The 19,174-nt window shown below is 45.3% G+C and overlaps 1 long non-coding RNA gene across 2 annotated transcripts in view; it reads right to left on the bottom strand.

Annotated features, from left to right (window-relative positions):
- Positions 1-281: 281 nt before the first annotated feature.
- Positions 282-19,174, bottom strand: part of LOC115290454 — a 37,856-nt gene continuing 18,963 nt past the window's right edge. Inside the window, exon 5 of one of the 2 annotated variants that reach the window (XR_003908103.1) lies at positions 282-1,092. This is a non-coding gene — a long non-coding RNA (uncharacterized LOC115290454). Of the gene's footprint in view, positions 1,093-16,604; positions 16,917-19,174 lie in introns of those variants that run through there. The other variant, XR_003908105.1, reaches the window with a different exon arrangement.

Genomic DNA, 19,174 nt, shown 5'->3' with positions numbered 1-19,174 from the left:
AGGTTAATGTACCTTTTCTTCTTCCTCCCTCCCTCCTTTCTTCCTTCCTTCCTTCCTTCCTTCCTTCCTTCCTTCCTTCCTTCCTTCCTTCCTTCCTTCCTTCCTTTCTTTCTTTCTTTCTTTCTTTCTTTCTTTCTTTCTTTCTTTCTTTCTTTCTTTCTTTCTTTCTTTCTTTCTTTCTTTCTTTCTAAGTTTATTTATTTGAGAGATGGAGGGGAGGAGAGAGAGAGAATCCCAACCAGGCTCAGAGCTGTTGGCACAGAGTGTGACACGGGGCTCGATCCTGCAAACCCTGAGATCATGACCTGAGCCGAAATCAAGAGGGGATGCTTAACCTCCTGAGCCACCCGGCGCCCCAGATGTACCTTTTTCTAAATCACAGGACCACATTCCATATAGATACCAGATCAGAACTGGATCTGGGGCAGCAGGGGAGAAGGGTAACACCCAGCAGTGTCTTTTCACATGCCCACTTGGTCAAATACCCGGCCCAGCCGCACCAATGGGACTTACCCACACAAGATTTTGACTCAGGAATGGATGACCCAAAGGGGCAGGTCTGGGTAGAATCCATCCACCCTTGCACAGGTAGTGTTCGCATAGCCAGCTTCCAGAGGTTAGAGATAATAGCTCAGACAACAGGACCCAGCATCCGGGGACAGTGTGAGGGGCCACGTCTGTGCCCAGTGGCACTAGCCAGGGCACCTTTACAAACCTGGCTGGGTGACACAATCCTGGACATATTTCTCCTCTGGACACAGCCTCCAATCCTGGTTATCTGCCTTTTAAACATGTTGTGAGCTATTCAAAAGTCTTTCATGTCTTTCCCCCTTAGGTTAGTGGTTAGATTCTGTGATCACCCTGACCTGATCCTGATGATCAGGTCCTTTCTGAGGGGCGAAGTCAGACTGCAACGCGAAGAGACCATGCAGAGCTTAGATGTGCCGGTGGAGAACTTCATTCCAGTGCTGCTATTTTACAGCTTAATTATCCAGGAAATCCTCAGTTTGAACTTTAACTTTCTTGCTTGGATAACACTGAGCTGAACTCAGAAGCTTCCATTCTGCTTTCATGGAAGTTTTGTTTCAAATCCTGCAAAGGAAAGGGTAGCCATGTACACTGAGCAAAACAACTTCTTTGGGGTTTGCAATGTCACTCTCTCTCTCTCTCTCTCTCTCTCTCTCTCTCTCTCTCTCACTCTCTTTGTGGTGGCCTCAGGGGATCTCTCATCGAAGGCAAGATGAGGAGATTCCATACTGAAAGAGAAGGTCCCACAATGGCCAGAGACCAGCTTTTCCTATTTCATAATAAAGCTCCAGATATCACACTGAGAACTCAGCAAAGACGTGGTTGCGCCGGCCTCCGAACGGGTCATTCATGGAAGTGGTGAATCTGTGTGTTTGTCAGTGTTCGGTGCTATTGAGGAACATGTTTCAGTATGTGCTGACTAAAGATAAGATGCTAATAGAACAGGATAGAGGTCTCTGCTGACCATTGCCACTCAGACCTAAGCATTATGGCCGCAGGCTTGACTAGTGATCCTCAGGTGACCATCACTAGACTTCATGAGAGTATGAGGCAACCACACACCCATGAAGAAATACCCGTATGGAATATTTTTTAATGTTTATTTATTTTTGAGAGAGAGAGAGAAACAGGGTGTGAGTAAAAGAGGGCCAGAGAGAGAGGGAAATACAGAACTCAAAGGAGGCTCCAGGCTCTGAGCTGTTAGCACAGAGCCCGATGTGGGGTTCAAACTCAAGTGTGAGATCATGACCTGAACTGAAGTTGGATGCTTAACTGACTGAGCCCCTAGGCACCCCAAGAAGTACCCATGTGGAAAAGCCACATGAACCTGCAGAAGGCTTAGGACATCTTAAAGCCTTCAGGTACCTAGAGATGATTATGGGACGGACTAGGGTTGAAGGGACAGGGGTGACTGCATATGCGGTAGGAGCAAGGAGATGGGTTTGCAGACGCCTCCTCCTTCCACTGTGACAACAGAACTGGGTTCAAAATCTAATTCATTCGTCAGGATGAGTAATTTCCAAACTGGATTTCAGCTAAAAGCAGATTTCCACGTAATGTCTAAATAAACATGGCTGCTACCTTGCTCTCTGTGTCACCCACTGACTATCCTGTCCATTGAAGGTGTTCGAGGATTTGGTTGGCATGGGTCATGGCGGGTGGGTTTGGACTCAGGACGGCTGTATGAAGAGAGAGCATTGCCACGAGCATGCAGAGTGCACTGACCTGGTGTCTATGGACCATCCTTGGTCTTGTTTTTGAACTTGTGGCAACAGCTAAGTCCTCCTGTGGGTAATGGCATGTTAACTTTTTAAGAAATATTTATTTATTTTTGAGAGACAGAGAGAGAACAGGGGAGGGACAGAGAGAGAGGGAGACACAGAATCCGAAGCAGGCTCCAAGCTTTGAGGTAGAGATCAGCACAGAGCCCGACATGGGGCTTAAACCCAAGAACCGGGAGATCATGACCTGCACCAAAGTCAGATGCTCCACCAACTGAGCCACAGGCACCTGGGCAATGGCATGTTAAAGTGAATAGTGCAGGCAGTGACCATGAGACATTTGATTTGTTTGAACGTGCTCAGTGCTCACACAGACTAAGCCTAATGTCTTCTTCAACTTGCTTTTTCTAAGTTTTCTACACATCTGTGATCCCAAACTCAAAGTAGATGTTTATCTTGAACATCTAAGTTATGCAAGATTTTAGGAGAATCATTTTGTTCTAGTTACAAGCAACTTGCATCTTCTATGAAATAAATATTATCTTGACATATTAATCACATTAGTCTAAAGACTTCAACCTGCTCTCACAAACAACTATGCACCCTTATTACTTATAATGATTTTAAAGTTGCATGGATCAGTGCCTTGCAAACTTTGAATGTTTACCCAGGTCATCTGGGACTCTTGTTAGAATGTTCATTCTGATTTAGTAGGGCTGGGTTGGGGCCTGAGAATCAACATTTCTTGTCCTCTCTCAGGTGATGTTACTGCTCTTGATTCTTGGGCCATAGACAGCATTTTATCTGTCTCTAGTCACTATGTCAATTGAGATTTTTAAAAACTCTCCAAAACTATTAACGTTTTCCTCTTGCTGCTAGGACGTCTTATTTTTGTTTAGAATACATTAAATAAAACTTTGGGTCTCTGTAGTTATCAGTCTCTTTCTTAAGATGAATAGTACTTATTAGCCCAGGAATCTGGGAACTTTATCTGATAAAGAAAACCTTTGTTTACTTGATCTCCAGAAATCAGGCCAGGGGCCAGCATTTGTGTCAAGCTGATTTAGGTTTCCATGGCAATTCCAAGCTTGGCTGCTTTTGCTGCTAGGTGGGATAGGAAAACTCCAGGAGAGCTTCTGGTTTTGTTTGGTTCCTCAGCCTGCGCGGCCCTCTGGGACCCAATAGCTGGCGTCCACATCGTGCCTACCAGCCCACACAGGGCCAAGGTGGACGTCACGGCCCTTTGTGGGCTAAGCCCTGTGTGACAGCTTCTTACCTCTTCTTTATTATGTGCCGTGTTGTTTTATCAGAGGATTCCTCTTCCCCTTCAACAGTTTCTGATGGGATCTTCTGCTTCCTTGAACAGCTTCTGAGCCTCTCGGGGCCTGTTGTCTGATCCGGTGGGTCACATGCTCATCTGTCTAATCCCTTGTTTTCTTGAGCACCGAAGGGAATGGCCAGGGTCAGAAACTTTCCCGTATTCCTAGAGGGAAAGGTGCCTTCACACAATAGCATGATGTCATCTCCGTGTCCCCATAATGCCCTTGGTATCGCATTGCCCTTTCTCCTTTACCCCTTGGCATGGAAGAAATAGAAGGTCCCGCCAAGTGTGAAAAGGAACAAGAGAATAGAATTCCTGAGCTTTGAGTTGGAAGGACAATGGTGCTGGCAGGAACAGTGTAGTTTATAAGAATAGTCAATAAATTTTCCTGCACAGGAGAGAGAAACCCAGAGCAGAGGCTTGGGAACTAGAGGCAGAGAGTTGGAGATGACTGTCACCACCTCTCACCACCTCCAAACTTCCAGGGAGAGGGCAGAGTGAGGGTGTGGACACCATAGAACCCATCCGAGTGTGGCTCTCGCCTTGCCCCCTAAGTGAGCCGGGAGTTGCCGGCTTGGCCCAGGAGAGTCCCGCGCATCAGCGTTTGTCATAAGTCATTTCCAACTTGGGTTTGGAAAAATCAGGAGAGGTGAGGCAGCAGACTCACAGGGATCTTTTAGCCAGGAGAAGAGAGCAAGATGGAAGATGAAGCAGAAACTGTCCACCTTGGGAGTGGATGAGGATCCAGTTAGGATCCTTCCTTTGAAATCCATAGCGAAGCTGATTTAAAAAACCAAAATAAATCTTATTTATTTATTTATTTATTAAAGTGTATTTATTTATTTTGAGAGAGAGAGCAGGGAAGGGGCGAAGAAAGAGAACCAAGCAGGCTCCACACTGTCAGCACAGAGCCCAATGCGGGACTCAAACTCACGAACCACAAGATTGTGACCTGAGCTGAAAACCAAGAGTCAAATTGTTTAACCGACTGAGCCACCCAGGTGCTCCCAAAACAAAATAAATTTTAAAAAGCATCTGCCCTGGAAAGCTGAAACAAGACTTTCCTAAAGTTTAAGGAACAACAATAGGACAATTAATGAGCTCTTCTTAAATCTGGAGAATCTGATTCACACTTAGGTTAGACCTATCATCTCTATTCTTCATCCTCCACATTATAAACACAAAACTACTATTCCCATGTTGATGATGCCATCTTAGCCCATCACCTAGGAACCCACCTGGTTCTCTTTGTACCCTAAGGTCTCCATTTAACTAATATCCAATCGTCTTCCTCAAAGGAAGAACACTATGGGATATCACTCATTTCAAGAAACTAACTAAATAAAAGAAAAGAAAAACAAACAAAAATATTATATCAATACCTTCCTTACATGAGACTTTCTGGGATAAGGAAAGGAATTGGTCTGTTTCTCTTGATCAGGATTGCCTCCAGGGGTAACAAAGGAAATAATCATTAAAGTTAAAGTGTCCCCTTAATATTCCAGCAGGCCATGTTGTGATGGAACTCTTCACCCAACAGTGGGGTGGGCTATTTCCTAGAGACCTAGCTATAAGCGAGAAGCACTGGGCTAGTTAAAGGAATTATTTGTTTCTCAAATATGAGTGTAGTCTGCATCGTTTCCTTGAGGAGTGATATCTACCCTTGGAAACTCACCTCCTAATAAAAGCTAGGTGATATTTATAAACCAACTTGTTCTATCAGGTCGAAGGCTTAAAGAAACAGATACAAACCTTTCAGAGATTCCTGAAGGAAATCCATCGTTCTGGAGACCCATTCCCACGCTAGACCCAGAAGCCAATGACGTCAGAGCATTCTCTCTTAGACACCCCTATGCCACCGACCTGTGGCCTGAGGAAGATCCCAGCACCCTAGACTGAGTGGGTTAGACCTAATACTTGCATTACTAGGTAGGGGAGTGTGTATTGATTTAGGTGATGAGGTGTCTCTATTAGGAGGGTTTCTTGAAGGAGATGGATAGACAGTCACGTGAAGAGAACTGAAGAAGGGCCTTCAATCAGTCAAAAAGAATGAAATCTTGCCATTCGCAACTGTGTGGATGGAACTGGAGGGTATTATGCTAAGTGAAATTAGTCAGCCAGAGAAAGGCAAATATCATATGACTTCACTCATATGAGGACTTTAAAACACAGAACAGATGAACATAAGGGAAGCAAAAATAATATAAAAACAGGAAAGGGGACAAAACAGAAGAGACTTTTAAATATGGAGAACAAACAGAGGGCTACTGGAGGGGTTGTGGGAGGGAGATGGGCTAAATGGGTGAGGGACATTAAGGAATTTACTCCTGAAATCATTGTTTCACTGTATGCTAACTCACTTGTATGTAAATTTTAAAAAAATGTTTAAATTAAAAAAAAGAAGAAGGGCCCTCAATAAAAAACCAAGAGTCAGGAGAACAATGTTGGCACTGAGAGTTCCCACAAAGGGACCATTTGTGAAGGGCTGATTAAATGACTTCCATTTTATACTATGGGGAAAGACAAGTTGCAGAAAACTTTAGCCATTCCTCTCCTGCACTGAAATACTCTTGAACTTATTCTAACTATTGAGATAAAAAATTCAAAGGTCCCGGTCCGCTGCAGCGTTGCAGTTTTAGGGAGGCTAAGAGGACAAGATGGTGAAATGGGAAGAGAGAAACAGCCTCCCGGCTCCTCCCTCTACTCACTGACCTGCTGGGGACCGAGTTATCAATCTTTCAAGTGCACTGTGACTCAGAAATCCCAGTCTCGACCAACAGTTCCGTGAAGGGTGAAAGAGCAAGGAGGTAAAGGGAAAGTTCCACACAGTACCAGGGAGCTCTTCTTTGAGTATGACTCAGGAATTCTGGTAAGAACAAATCCGTGGTCTATTACCACACAACAAACCACTCCAACACATTGGTGTTTTAAAATAATAGTTACTTGTTTGTCTGTTTGTTTGTTTAGTACAGTTGTCAGGGTTGATTAGGCAGTTGTATTGCTGGCTTCACTTGGGCTCATCCATACAGCAGATGGCTAGAGGCTCAGCGGTGCTGGGTGTCCAAGATGGCACCCCTTACATGGTAGCCTGAGCCAGGATGTCTGGAAGAGCGGGTGGCCAGGTTTCTCTCGCCATGTGGACTTTCACATCGGGCTACTTTGCAGCATGGTGCTCAGGGAGGGATTCCCCCACAAAGTAACCTTTGAGCTGAGGTCTTCTAAAGGATTAGAAGAATGTATTAAGTAGATAAAAGGGACTTGGCTCTTCAGAGGGAGGGAAGAACATATATCCTTGAGGTAGGAGGAAGTAGAGTAAAGCCTTGGATTGCGAGTAACTTGTTCTGTGAGTGTTCTGCAAGACGAGCAAGCATTTCTAATAAATTTTAAATTGGTAAACGAGAGATGACTTGCAATACGAGCAGTACATGATGCTGAAAGTCATATGATCACAACGGAGCCAATGGTTCTTTAAATTCGCTTTGATATACAAGTGCTTTGGATTACAAGCATGTTTTCCGGAATGAATTATGCTCACAGTCTAAGGTTTTACTATATCATGCTTTCCAGAAAAAGAAAAAAAGGTGAGGGGGATAAAATCAGTTTGGTTACCGCACAGGATACAAGAAAAGAGGGAAACTGAGTGCCAGATCAGCAGTTCAAGGAGCTAAGGGTTTTCTTTTTTAGTCTTCTTATTAAGAGTAATGAGAAGGCAGTGAGAGCTTTTAAGCATGATCTGATTTGCTTTTTTTAAGAAAAAGCATGGTCAGGTGTCTAGCTGGCTTTTAGTCAGTACAGCATGTGACTCTAGATTGCAGGGTCATGAGTTCGACCCCCGCATTGGAGATAAAGTTTATCTAAAAAAGAAAGGAAGGAAGGAAGGAAGGAAGAGCATGATTATATATGTGACATATTGCAAGGGGACTAGAAACAGGGTTTCTCAACTCGGCATTGTTGAAATCTTGGACTAGGAAATTCTTTTTGGTGGGGGTCTTGTCCTATATGTTGAGAACCTTTAGCAGCATCCCTGACCTCTACTCACTAGGTGCCGGTAACGCCCTTCCCTCAAGTTGTGACAACCAAAAATGTGTCCAGAATTTTCCAGATGTCCCTGGGGGGCCGAATTGCCGCCAGTTGAGAACCACAGGGAGTGAATGCAGGGCCCCCGTGGCCACTATTACTGGCGAGCAGCAGAGAAATCTTCATTGCTGGGACTTGGGTGGCCACGGGGATGGGATCAGCAGACAGGGTTTGAAAGGCCAGGATAAGAACTGCGCTGTGTCTGGGTGGACAGACCCACCACGATGGCCCAGTCCTCAGCTCCTTCCCCTGCTTCCTTCCTTCAACATTCCGCCTGCTCTAGAATAAGAATCCGATCTTCTCTGTGTTGGGAAAGACTCATGGTCAGCTGGCAAAGAGATAACATGTGGGATACAGAACTAGCTACTTTTCACTTCTTTGTAGCTTGTTGATGTGATGTTCACAAAGGGCCAATGTCTCGTTGAGGAATTAATTGAGGAGCAGCAAAGCAGGGTATTTCTGGGCTTGCTTTTGGATGAGGGAAGTCTAGAGATTTGAAGCAGACGGAGACATGAGGCTGTGCAGCCACAGCTAAGGAACGGGGCTGTGGAAGTCACCTGCACACCTCATTGGTGAGGGCTGCGCTTGCCCGATGTCTGGCCATCAGCCCGCCATTCGGCAGAGGCCAGTTTGGCTTTTTGTCTTTTTGTTTTTTTGTTTTTTTTATTACTAATGCCCTCCTTCCCCTTAGTTTTTACACCAAGACTAATGGTTCTCTCTCCTTTGTCCGCCTGCAAGGAAGTATTGTGAGGGATGGTGAGTCCCCAACGCTAAAACATGAGGAATTCATCCAATAAAAGATCCTGCCCTTATGTCTCTACCTACAGACTGCAGTTTTCTGTGAGAGAGGAAAGGTTGTGTTTTCTGCTCCTATGAAGGGAAAAATAGAAAAATCCCTTTCAAATCAAAGTTTTGTTCTGGAGTCAAAGGCACCTCCTGAGCTCCTAGCCAAGACCAATGAAAAGGCTTTGTTAGATTATCTAAAGCTATCAGAGTTCATAAAGGTCATCGTTTCATTCATGCTGAGCTTCAGAAGTGCGTCCTTTCTTTGCTTCTGACATGCAGGGGAAATTGAATGTGCAATGTTCATTTCGTTTGTACCCTACCCTCATTCAGCTGTCGGTGGTGCACCGTCTATTCTGCCATGGAGGTGTCATCATTAAATCCGTGGCGGTGAAATCATATAAAAATGTAGAGAACAATATGAAAAACTGAAAACCAATTCTTGTCTGCAGGGTCAGAAGGCCAGTGCCTTTTCACTGACCTCTGATTTCTCTCCGAGACAAGAGTGACCATGAGTCACCACCACGAGCAGCCCAGCCAGCCTCTGGAACACAATCCTACCCGTTCTCATTGAGAAGTGAGCAGATGACTCTCTATTACAGTAGATTATAATTAACAAGTGTAGAAAGGATGGCAGAAATCAGAAAATCACCATGGGGCAAATCATGGTAATAATAGTTGCAGGCAAAAATAAGTGCTAAAATTAGTAGCACAAATACGATCAGAAACAGGGTATTTACACCACCTCAGAGTAGATCCCCACAAGACCCTTGCTAAGTTCAATGGGAAAATAAGGAATTTATAGTGGAGGAAGCTGTGATCGAGTCAGTATCATTCAGTATCGAAAGATATCTAGATCATCCTACCTCCTAATATGATTTCACCTTGACCGGCCTGGGGGTGTCCAGATCACACACTGGAGGAGATCAGCGTCTCAGTGGGTGGCCTCAGGAGAGTCGACTGTGCTCCCCAGCATGGCTAAACCCAGTGCTTTAAGAGATGGAATAAAACAAAAACAGGAAGGGGGAACTCGCCCCTTTCCCCTTGCCTCGCCTCTTGAGGAGAACATCTCGTCCCATTTCATCTTCGCCTGCCATTCTCCTGAAGTGGTTCTGTGTGTCCAGCCGCGATTTCAGAGAATTTTGGCGGTTGGGGGGTTGGGGGGGGGTTAACTAACTAACTCTTGCCTCTAAACTGTTGTATCGGTCTCAAGTCACCCTTTCAGTCAAGGGGCAGTCAGAGCAGAGGCAAGGACCGTGAGCTGAGGCTTCACGGAGCGCACAGAACAACTCAGGCGAACTGTTTCTATACTCACTTGCTCCCAAATGCTTGTCTACCAGGTGACCCTGCCCGTGGCAGAGTTCCGTCTGAAATCAGCAGTCATTAAAATTTAGTAGCAACGTTGTGTGTGGGGGGTACTTAACCTTCCTCTACTTCTTAACTTTTGGCAGCTACAGAATCAACCGGAGTCAGAAACTCCAAAAAAGAGGCCACTCCAGCGAACTCTATTTTGTGTTTCTCTTTGAAATTCCAAAGGTAAGAGGAGCCTGGGTGGCTTGGTTGGTTACGTGTCTGACTCTTCATTTCAGCTCAGGTCACCATCTCATGGTTTGTGGGTTCGAGCCCCACACTGGGCTCTGCACTGACGGGGTGGAGCCTGCTTAGCGTTCTCTCTCTCCGTCTCTCTCTGCCCCTCCCGTGCGCATGCTATCTCTCTTTCTCTCAAAATCAATTAAAAAAAAAAAAAGAAAGAAAAGAAAAAAGAAAATCCAAAAGTTAGGATGACCTAGCAAAAACATTTTGGTAAACAGAACGTTTTCCCCCTGATAATGGTGATTAGGATTTATTGATTTCAGCCACTTTCAGGCGTACGGGTCTGTGGCATTAAGTACATAGTTGTGCAACTGTCACCACCATCCTCCTCCAGAACTTTTTTTTCATCGCCCTGAACCAGAACTCTGTGTCCGTTCAAACCCTCCTCCAACTACCCCTCCCTCCAATCTATGAAACGTCCCCTGAGGAGCCTGCACAGCGGCCCCTGACACCCTTGTTTTAGGCCCTGAGCCCTGGTCACCTGACCTCTTCCATTTGGTTCCCTCAGCCCAAGATTTAACCTGCCGGCTGCAGGAATTAATCCCGGGTGACCTCAGCCTCTCTGCTTTGTTTTCAGACTTCCTACACCTCAGTTATCTCTGCATTAAGTCCCCTCTACTTGAAATATGAGGTTTAAAAATAAATTTTGTTTACTTTTGAGAGAGAGAGTGGGAGAGAGCGTGAACAGGGGAGTGGCCGAGAGAGAGAGAGAGAGAGAGAGAGAGAGAGAGAGAGAGAGAGAGAACAGAATCCCAAGCAGGCTCTTTGCTGTCAGCACAGAGCCTGACGGGGCTCAAACTCACCAACCTCGAGATCATGACCTGAGCTGAAGTCAATGCTTAACCGACCGAGCCACCCAGGGGCCCCTGAATATATGAGTTTTAAACTGTTTCAATTTTCTGTTTTCCCTACTGGGTTCTGGCTTCCCCAAATCCAGAACTCAGGCATTGGTGGAGAAAGAGAGGAGAGAGACCCGGGCAGGGAGGGTGGGAAGGGAGACCTAACCGGAGGCACGGACACGCCCTCCACTCTACCCTGGGCCCGGCAGAAGCTAACTTAAAATCGCCAGAGACAGCAACTTTTATAAACCGTGACACGTGGAACTCTCACAGAGAAAGCAACCTTCTTTGGAGGCCATTACAATTTGTTAAAATCGCAATTACCAGATTAAATAGTGGTGTAGACATAGCTGAAAACTGGGTTAGAAACTTGGAAGAGAAATCGGAAACCATCCAGATGGCAGCACAAAGAAGTGAAGAGAGGGAACACATGAAGCGTGATTAAGAGAGACGGAGGGTGGGGGCGCCCGGCTGGCTCTGTCCGTAGAACATGCAACTCTCTACCTCAGGGTCCTGAGTTCGAGCCCCATGCTGGGTGTATGGCCCACTTAAACAGAAGAGAGAAATGGAGGATAAAATGTGTGAAACGAGTGAGGAAGTAATGGAGAATCGAGGTAAAATGGGAATTTTCTATAGAAATTGCCTGAGAATTGCCTGGAACTGAGGAAGAGTAGGAACCTCCATCTCAAGTAGGATAAGAAATGACAACAGAATGTGTAAGTGTAATGTTTTCTACTGATCATATATGTGATATATGTATTATATTGTTACTTTATCAATTATAAAAGGGATTTTCAGATTAGATAAGAAACACCAGCTAAATATATGCGATTTATGAGAAATCCACCCCAAATGTAATAAAATCAAAGGTTTAAAGTAAAGGAAAATGATATCCCAAGAAATCATTCCCCCCAATAAAGTTGGGATAACATTGTTAAACATTACGGACTAAATGTCTGCATCCTTCCCAAATTCCTATGTGTAAGCCCTGCCCCCCAGGTGACTATATTTGGAGGCAGGGTCTTTGAGGAGGTGATCAGAGTTAAATGAGATTGTAAAAGGGTGTCTGAATCCCATCGAATGAGTGTGCTTCTAAGAAGAGGGAGAAAGGGCCGCCTGAGTGTCATTTAAGTGTCTGACTCAATTTCAGCCCAGTCCACGATCTCACGGTTCATAGGTTCAAGCCCTGCATCGAGCTCTGCACTGACAGTGTGGAAGCTGCTTGGGATTCTCTGTCTCCCCTCTCCCACTCTCTCTGCACCTAAGATTGCTCTTTCTCTCAAAATTAATAAAAGCACTAAAAATTTTTTTTTAAAAGAAGAAGAGGGAAAGGGAACAGAGCTCTTGCCCTTTCTCTGTGAGCACATGTGAGGAAAGGCCACATGAACACATTACAAGAAGGCAGCTGTTTGCAGAAAAAGAAGAATATTTACCAGAACCCAACCATGCTGGCCCTCTGATCTCAGACTTCCAGCCTCCGGAAGTGTGAGAAAATATGCTTGTGCTGTTGAAGCCCCCAGGCTATGGTGGTTTGCTTTGAAGCCCAAGCGAAGACACTGCCACAAGATAGAAGGGTAAAGAGGATCTGGGTGCCTGGGTGGCTCAGTTGGTTACGGGTCTGACTTCGGCTCAGGTCATGATCTCACAGTTCGTGGGTTCGAGCCCTGCGTCCGGCTCTGAGCTGACAGCTTGCTCAGAGCCTAGAGCCTGCTTCAGATTCTGTATCTCTCTCTGTCTCTGACCCTCCCCTGCTCGTGCTGTCTCTCTCTGTCTCTCAAAAATAAATGAAAAACATAAAAAAAATTAAAAAAAAGAGGATCAATATTAGCAGGACTTTTAAAAAAAATCACAGAATGCTAAAACAATCCTGAATTTGTACACATCTAATGATTTAGCATCAATATATAAATCAAAAGTATGGGGGAGTCTGGCTGATTCAGACGGTAGAGCATGCAACTCTTGACCTCAGGGTTGTGAGTTTGAGCCCCACATTGGGTGTGAAGATTACTTAAAAATAAAATCTTGGGGCACCTGGGTGGCTCAGTCGGTTGAGCATCTGATTCCTGATTTCAGCTCAAATCATGATCCCAGGGCTGTGTGACTGTGCTGAGCATGGGGCCTGTTTAGAATTCTCTCTCTCTCCCGCTGCCCCTCTCTGCCGCTGCCGCATGCTCTTTCTCCTCTCTCAATCAAATAAATAAAATTAAATTAAAAAAAAAAATATGTAAAACCAAAAAGTCATCTGATAAATCCACAGTTGTAATTATAGATCTTAACACGTTCCTCTTAGAAACTATTATCAAGCTTGCTCTAACAGACATGGAACTCTGGGCCCAGCAAACAGAGAGTTATTAAGTGCATATGAAACATTTTTATGAATTTATTTATTTTTGAGTGGGATGCTTATTTTGTTTAGGTTTTTGTATGTACCAAGAAAACCTTATTTTTTATGGAAGTACATAGTTGTCACATTTATGAATTTATGAAGCTGCAAAATGATTAAAAGAGGTAATATCACATAGAAAACCTCTGTTGACCATGATGCAGTAAAATTAAAAAATACATTGCAAAGCAACTGCCCCAAAGACATACACCAAGAAACCCAAGCTCTTTGAAAAGGATAACAGCAGAGATCAAGGCCTGGCAAGATCAATCAAGAAAAAAAAAAAACAGAAAAAGAAAGAAGACAGAAAGGTTTAAGATTGAGATTGAAAAAGGGATAAAGACTTTAAAAAAGATAATCACTGTTACCATTTTTTTTTTGAGAGAGAAAGAGAGAGACAGAGCATGAGTGGGGAGGGGAAGAGAGAGAGGGAGACACAGAATCAGAAGCAGGTTCCAGGTTCTGAGCTGTCAGCACAGAGCCTGACGCAGGGCTTGAACCCACCAACTGTGAGATCATGACCGGAGCCACACCCAGACACTTAACTGACCGGGCCACCCAGGTGCCCCTATTCTCAAGAATATCTTGAGAAACTCTGTCAAATGCTTGCTAAAGTCTTAATACAGAATCTCACTATAGTTTTCTTCTAACCCATGAGCCTTTATGATCAAATGTATTTATTTTGGCATTACATTTCTTTATTTGTTGAACCTAAGAGGTTATGCCAATGATCATTGCTTCCTTTTCTAAATCTTTATAAGCCATCAGTTTAATAAATAAATACTTCGGAATCTTACATGATGGGAGTTTGTGGAATGACTCATTTCTTCCCTTTGAAACGTGGGATAAGTAGCTTGAGTCTTATCTTGATACCACTCCTCTTTTTTTTTTTTTTTGTCTTCATGATGCAGTGACTCTAATCAGATAGCTCTCCACCCAACATCTGAAGTTAGAAATTAAAACTAAGTTCTAGGAGCATCACGGACATGCGGAGGCCTGCAGCGGGGGGACAGAGGTCAGGGGCCACCAAAGACAACCTGCTCTACTTGTCACACTGTCGAGAGCCTGGTTCCAGTGATGTTCGCCTTTGCCTTCTATACCCCAGGTTAAAGGCGAGAGAAGTGACAGATCAATACCTCAGACTCTCATGCCATTTCCATCCTCACGTCACCTCCTTGCCCATCTGGGCTCAAGCCACCTGAAGGGATATGCTTTATTTTTATTTTTTTAAGAGTTTATTGTTAAATTGGTTTCCATACAACACCCAGTGCTCTTCCCCACAAGTGCCCTCCTCCATCACCACCACCTCCCTTCCTTCTCCCCCTCCCCCTCCCCCTTCAACCCTCGGGTTCATTTTCAGCATTCAATAGTCTCTCAAGTTTTGTGTCCCTCTCTCTCCCCAACTCTCTTTCCCTCTTCCCCCCGCACTGGTCCTCCATTAGGTTTCTCCTGTTCTCCTGTTAGACCTATGAGTGCAAACATATGGTATCTGTCCTTCTCCGCCTGACTTATTTCGCTTAGCATGACACCCTCGAGGCCCACCCACTTTCCTACAAATGGCCAGGATATGCTTTAAATGACATACAAGTTGCCTTAAGAAAGATTTCAGGAGCACCTGGTGGCTCAGTTGGCTAAATGTCTGGCTTTGGCTCAGGTCATGATCTCACAGTTTGTGAGTTCGAGCCCCACCTCGGGTTCTGTGCTGACAACTCAGAGCCTGGAGCCTGCTTTGGTTTCTGTCACCATCTCTCTCTGCCCCTTGCCTGCTCACACACTCACTCAAAAATAAACACCTAAAAAAAAAATCAAAAGATTTCAGCTCTGGCTGGCTCTGTCAGAGGAACACACAACTCCTGCTCTCTGGATTGGGAGTCTGAGCCCCACGTTGGGCATAGAGATTACTTAAAAATAAAACCTTTAAAAAAAGAAAAGAAAAGAAAGATTTCAGCTCTGAGACAGAACTCTCGGAGACCTGAGTGGATTTGAGAGGGAAAGGCCACGGGCAGATTCAAGGGCGGACAGGAATCGAAGGGGTTGAGATGGTGGCAGACAGGGCCCCCGAGACTGGCTTGGGTCCAGCGGACACTCAGACTCTTCCTAAATGTCCCTGTCAGTCATGGGCTCACTCAAAACTCAAGAGGCTGATTACATAGACACATTGAGCCTTCTCTCTCTCTTTTTAATTTTTAACATTTATTTATATATTTAGACACAGAGATGGAGCAGGAGAGGGACAGAGAGAGAGGGAGACTCAGAATCCTAACCAGGCTCCAGGCTTGAGCTGTCAGCACAGAGTCTGACGCGGGGCTGGAACTCACGAACCACGAAATCACGGCCTGAGCCAAAGTCGGCTGCCTAACTGACTGGGCCACCCAGGTGCCCCTAAGTGAGCCTTCTCTTACTCTCAGCCCTGCTCTTCTGGGGAAGGGGACTGAAGTATTCTCTATGTCTGTGCTGGGAACCCGTGGTCGCAAATGCGTGCACAGTGACAATTCCGAAGTTAGTCACAGCCCTTGGCGAGGTGTGTGGGGAGTCTCTTTCCATGCGAGGTCTGGGGGGCACTTTGCTGCTGCTACCCGGGTGTTTCTGACCTCCAGGGCAAGTTCTTCATTTATTTGATCTGCTTCCCCAGGGCGCTCCCCGTGGCTCTGTCTGATCTGAGTTCTCCAAGAGATGTCCCTACACTTTGCTAGACTCTCCCCGAGCCAACTTGGGCAAAAGCCAAAGGGGCTTCAATTAACTCCATCCTTTTCATGTTCTGGGTTTATCATTGAAATCAAGACCTTTCTTCCACAGGGAGATTGAAAGCTCTCTTATTATGAATGAAAACAGAAGCAGCTTGTTAACAACATCAGTTCTTAATTACCTGTTCTTTGTTTTATGGCTTGGCAAGCTTTCCTGATGTCAAAGAAAAGAAAAAAGGATGTCTTTGTGCGCACGCATGCACACACACACACACAGTGCTAGTGCTCTGAACAGTTCCTGTAACATACATTGGGGTCTCACTGTTGGTCTTCAGGTGCACAGAATCAGCTTTATGGGTCTCCTAGTGTCGAACTGGGTAAACTCAGGACCAGGAGTTTATCAGGATGCAAAAGTGACCTGTGTCACAGACCGAGCCCTATAGCTTTTGTCTTCCTGCTGGTGTTTTCTCCACCATCTGTGAACTGTTCTATCTGGGCTTCCTGGAAAGCCTCCACAGATTCCTGGGCCCCTGCCTCCCCTCCCCCAACCCAATGCACATCTACCTGCCTTATATGAACACAGGAAGAGTAGCCACCAAAGTCTCCAGCCTGCAGCTCTTACAGATGGGGCCTGTGGCTTCCTATGTCCACCCATCCCAAAGGAAAGGCACAGAATGTTGCCATGGCAAAATTGCCCAAGTGAATTCTTTGTAGAATTGGAAGATACGGGTTGGAATTGCTATGTACTAGTAAGCCTCAGCTCTTGCGTGCGATGGTGCCCATCTCCTGACACTCGGTGCCTTACCATGACCAAGGCCGTGGCAGATGGGCTGCAGGCCGGCTGAGGGTCTGGTCTTCATCCCACAGGGCTGTCAAGCAGTCATCTTTGGGATATACAGGTCTCAGGACAGAGGGCAAAGAATGATGGAGGAACCAAGGGAAAGATCTTAAACGGAGTAGCTCTTATCACTTCCACTCACTTTTCATCTGCCAAAACAAACCATATGGCCAAGCCTGAGCTTGCTGAGCCAGGAACAGAGACAAAAATACAGCCTATTGATCATACGGGGTCAGAGAACGGGGAGCGGACTCAGCTTGCAGAACTGGCTGCATGAACTGTGTTATGCCTTCTTTGCTAAGAACTCTCTGCCCACTAAATACCGATGTCTTTCATCCTAACTTTATAGTGAGGCTGTGTGGTGGGTGGGGGGACAAGGAGTCTGGTCAACCTTGACCTTGTGTCATTTCCTTACAGCTATCCTTTTGTGGTCAAAGGAAACTCAGTTGTGCACCACCTGACCAGCTCAGGTCAGACCCCTTCCCTGGGTTCCCCAATGAAGGCCGGTGGCTCCATGAACACGCTCAATATGAACCTCATCCCTTCCAGCCTTTTCAAAATGTGGCTTCTGTGTTTCCCCCCAAATCTCTCTTCTGCATCATCAAATTCTTCCTTTTTACTGAATCATTCCCATCAGCACATAAACATGCAGACTCTTAAAAACAAAAACATGGACCTTGAGGACATTATGCTAAGTGAAATAAGCCAGACAAGAGAAAGACAAATATTGTAGGATCTCACTTCTATGTGGAATCTGAAATAACTGAAATCACAGATACAGAGAACAGGTTGGGGGTTGCCCAAGGCACAGGGTGGAGAGGGCAAAATGGAGGAAGGGAAGCAAAGCAAAAGGTAGAAACCTCCAGTTGTGAGATAGAAAGATCCTAGGGATGTAAAGGATTCCGCTTAATGACCACGGTTAACAATACTCTGTTGTATATTTGAAGGTTAAGAGAGTAGATCTTAAAAGTTCTCGTGGCGAGAAAAATAATTTGTGACTGTGAGTGGTGTCAAGGTTAACTAGACTCACCGCGGTGACTGTCATGCAATACATACATGTATCCAGTCATCTTGTCCACCTTGGCCTAACACAATGTTATACGACCATTATATTTCAGTGAACAAATAAAAACAAACTCTTTTAAGCCCTCAGCGCCTATGATCACTGCCTTATGTCTGCTTCTTTTTCCAGAAAAGCATTTTCAAAACATTGTCTACACTTAACTCTTTTTCACTCTTTCAACACTTAGTCATTCACTAACCCACCTCCATCCGCCTTCACCTCCCACTGCACAGCTCGCCTCTGTGGAGATCACCAGGGATCTCTCTCCATGTTCGAAACCCAGTGGATGGATTTCAGTCCTCATATGTTGGTGTCTTCACGGCACTCAATGCCTTTGCCCACAGGGCTCTCTGAAACGCTCTCTTCTCCTGGTCTCCCCTTATCTTTCTAGAAACCCTCTTCAGGAGGAAGACCTGACAGCTTTTCCGAGCTCCATACATTTATATCCCGCTGATCCCTTGACCTGCCCGCTAGGACGTGGCCTGGGCATTTCAAGCGTCTTAGGTCCAAATCTGAGTCTTTGACCTCCCCTCCCAAACTTGTTCTCTGCCTTCTTCCTCATGTCAGGACATGGGACTTCCACATGTCCAGATACACACTCCAAAAATGCCCTAATTATTCTTGACACGTTCTTCTCTCCTCCTTCTCCTCGAGCCCATGTCCAAGCCCACACGTGTCTACCTACCAACTACTTCTTGACTCTGTCTCTCTCTCTCACCACCGCATCATCTAGGCTGTCATCACTTTGTGCTGTAGAATTATAAGAGCCTTCTCAAGAAAGCCGTGTTTTACCATTAGTGAAAGAGGATTTTGAAAACCCCAAGAGATTTGTTTTCGCCAGAATTTGAAGAGTTTACAACATCAGTATTTGGAATCTGTGGTTTGAAGGAAGGAAGGATTAAACACAGTTGTGCTTTGTTCAATGATTGCTAGGGAAGTTCCTGTAAACCATTTTGAATGCACAAACACACACAAAGACATAGCAACGTAGTTGTGCATCACAGCTATAGTTTTCATTGGACCAGCTCCCGAAGAGGGGCATTCTGGGTATGCTGGATTGGAAGGGAGAGGCAGTAGTTTTGGGCTTTTCCAGGGGGGCCCACTCCCACCCCGGCAGGGGTCTTGGAGTTCTGGCTCTGGTATTCCCTAGGACCCAAGGCAAACTAGAGAAGGGAGTTCTCATCACCCAGCATCTGCCAAGTAAGTCTGGAACAAAACCCAGCGTGCCCTGGGAGATAATGCCTCCACTGGGCAGATAAGAATGTGTCAAGCAGTCTAAGTGGCACTGTGGTATTTACAACTGAGTCAGTAAGGATCTTGATATTTAAAAAGTGCACCTGGGTG

This window comes from Suricata suricatta, chromosome 4 (genome assembly GCF_006229205.1).
Source record: "Suricata suricatta isolate VVHF042 chromosome 4, meerkat_22Aug2017_6uvM2_HiC, whole genome shotgun sequence".
Lineage (NCBI taxonomy): Eukaryota > Metazoa > Chordata > Mammalia > Carnivora > Herpestidae > Suricata > Suricata suricatta.
This window is presented reverse-complemented; position numbering and strand designations above follow the sequence as displayed.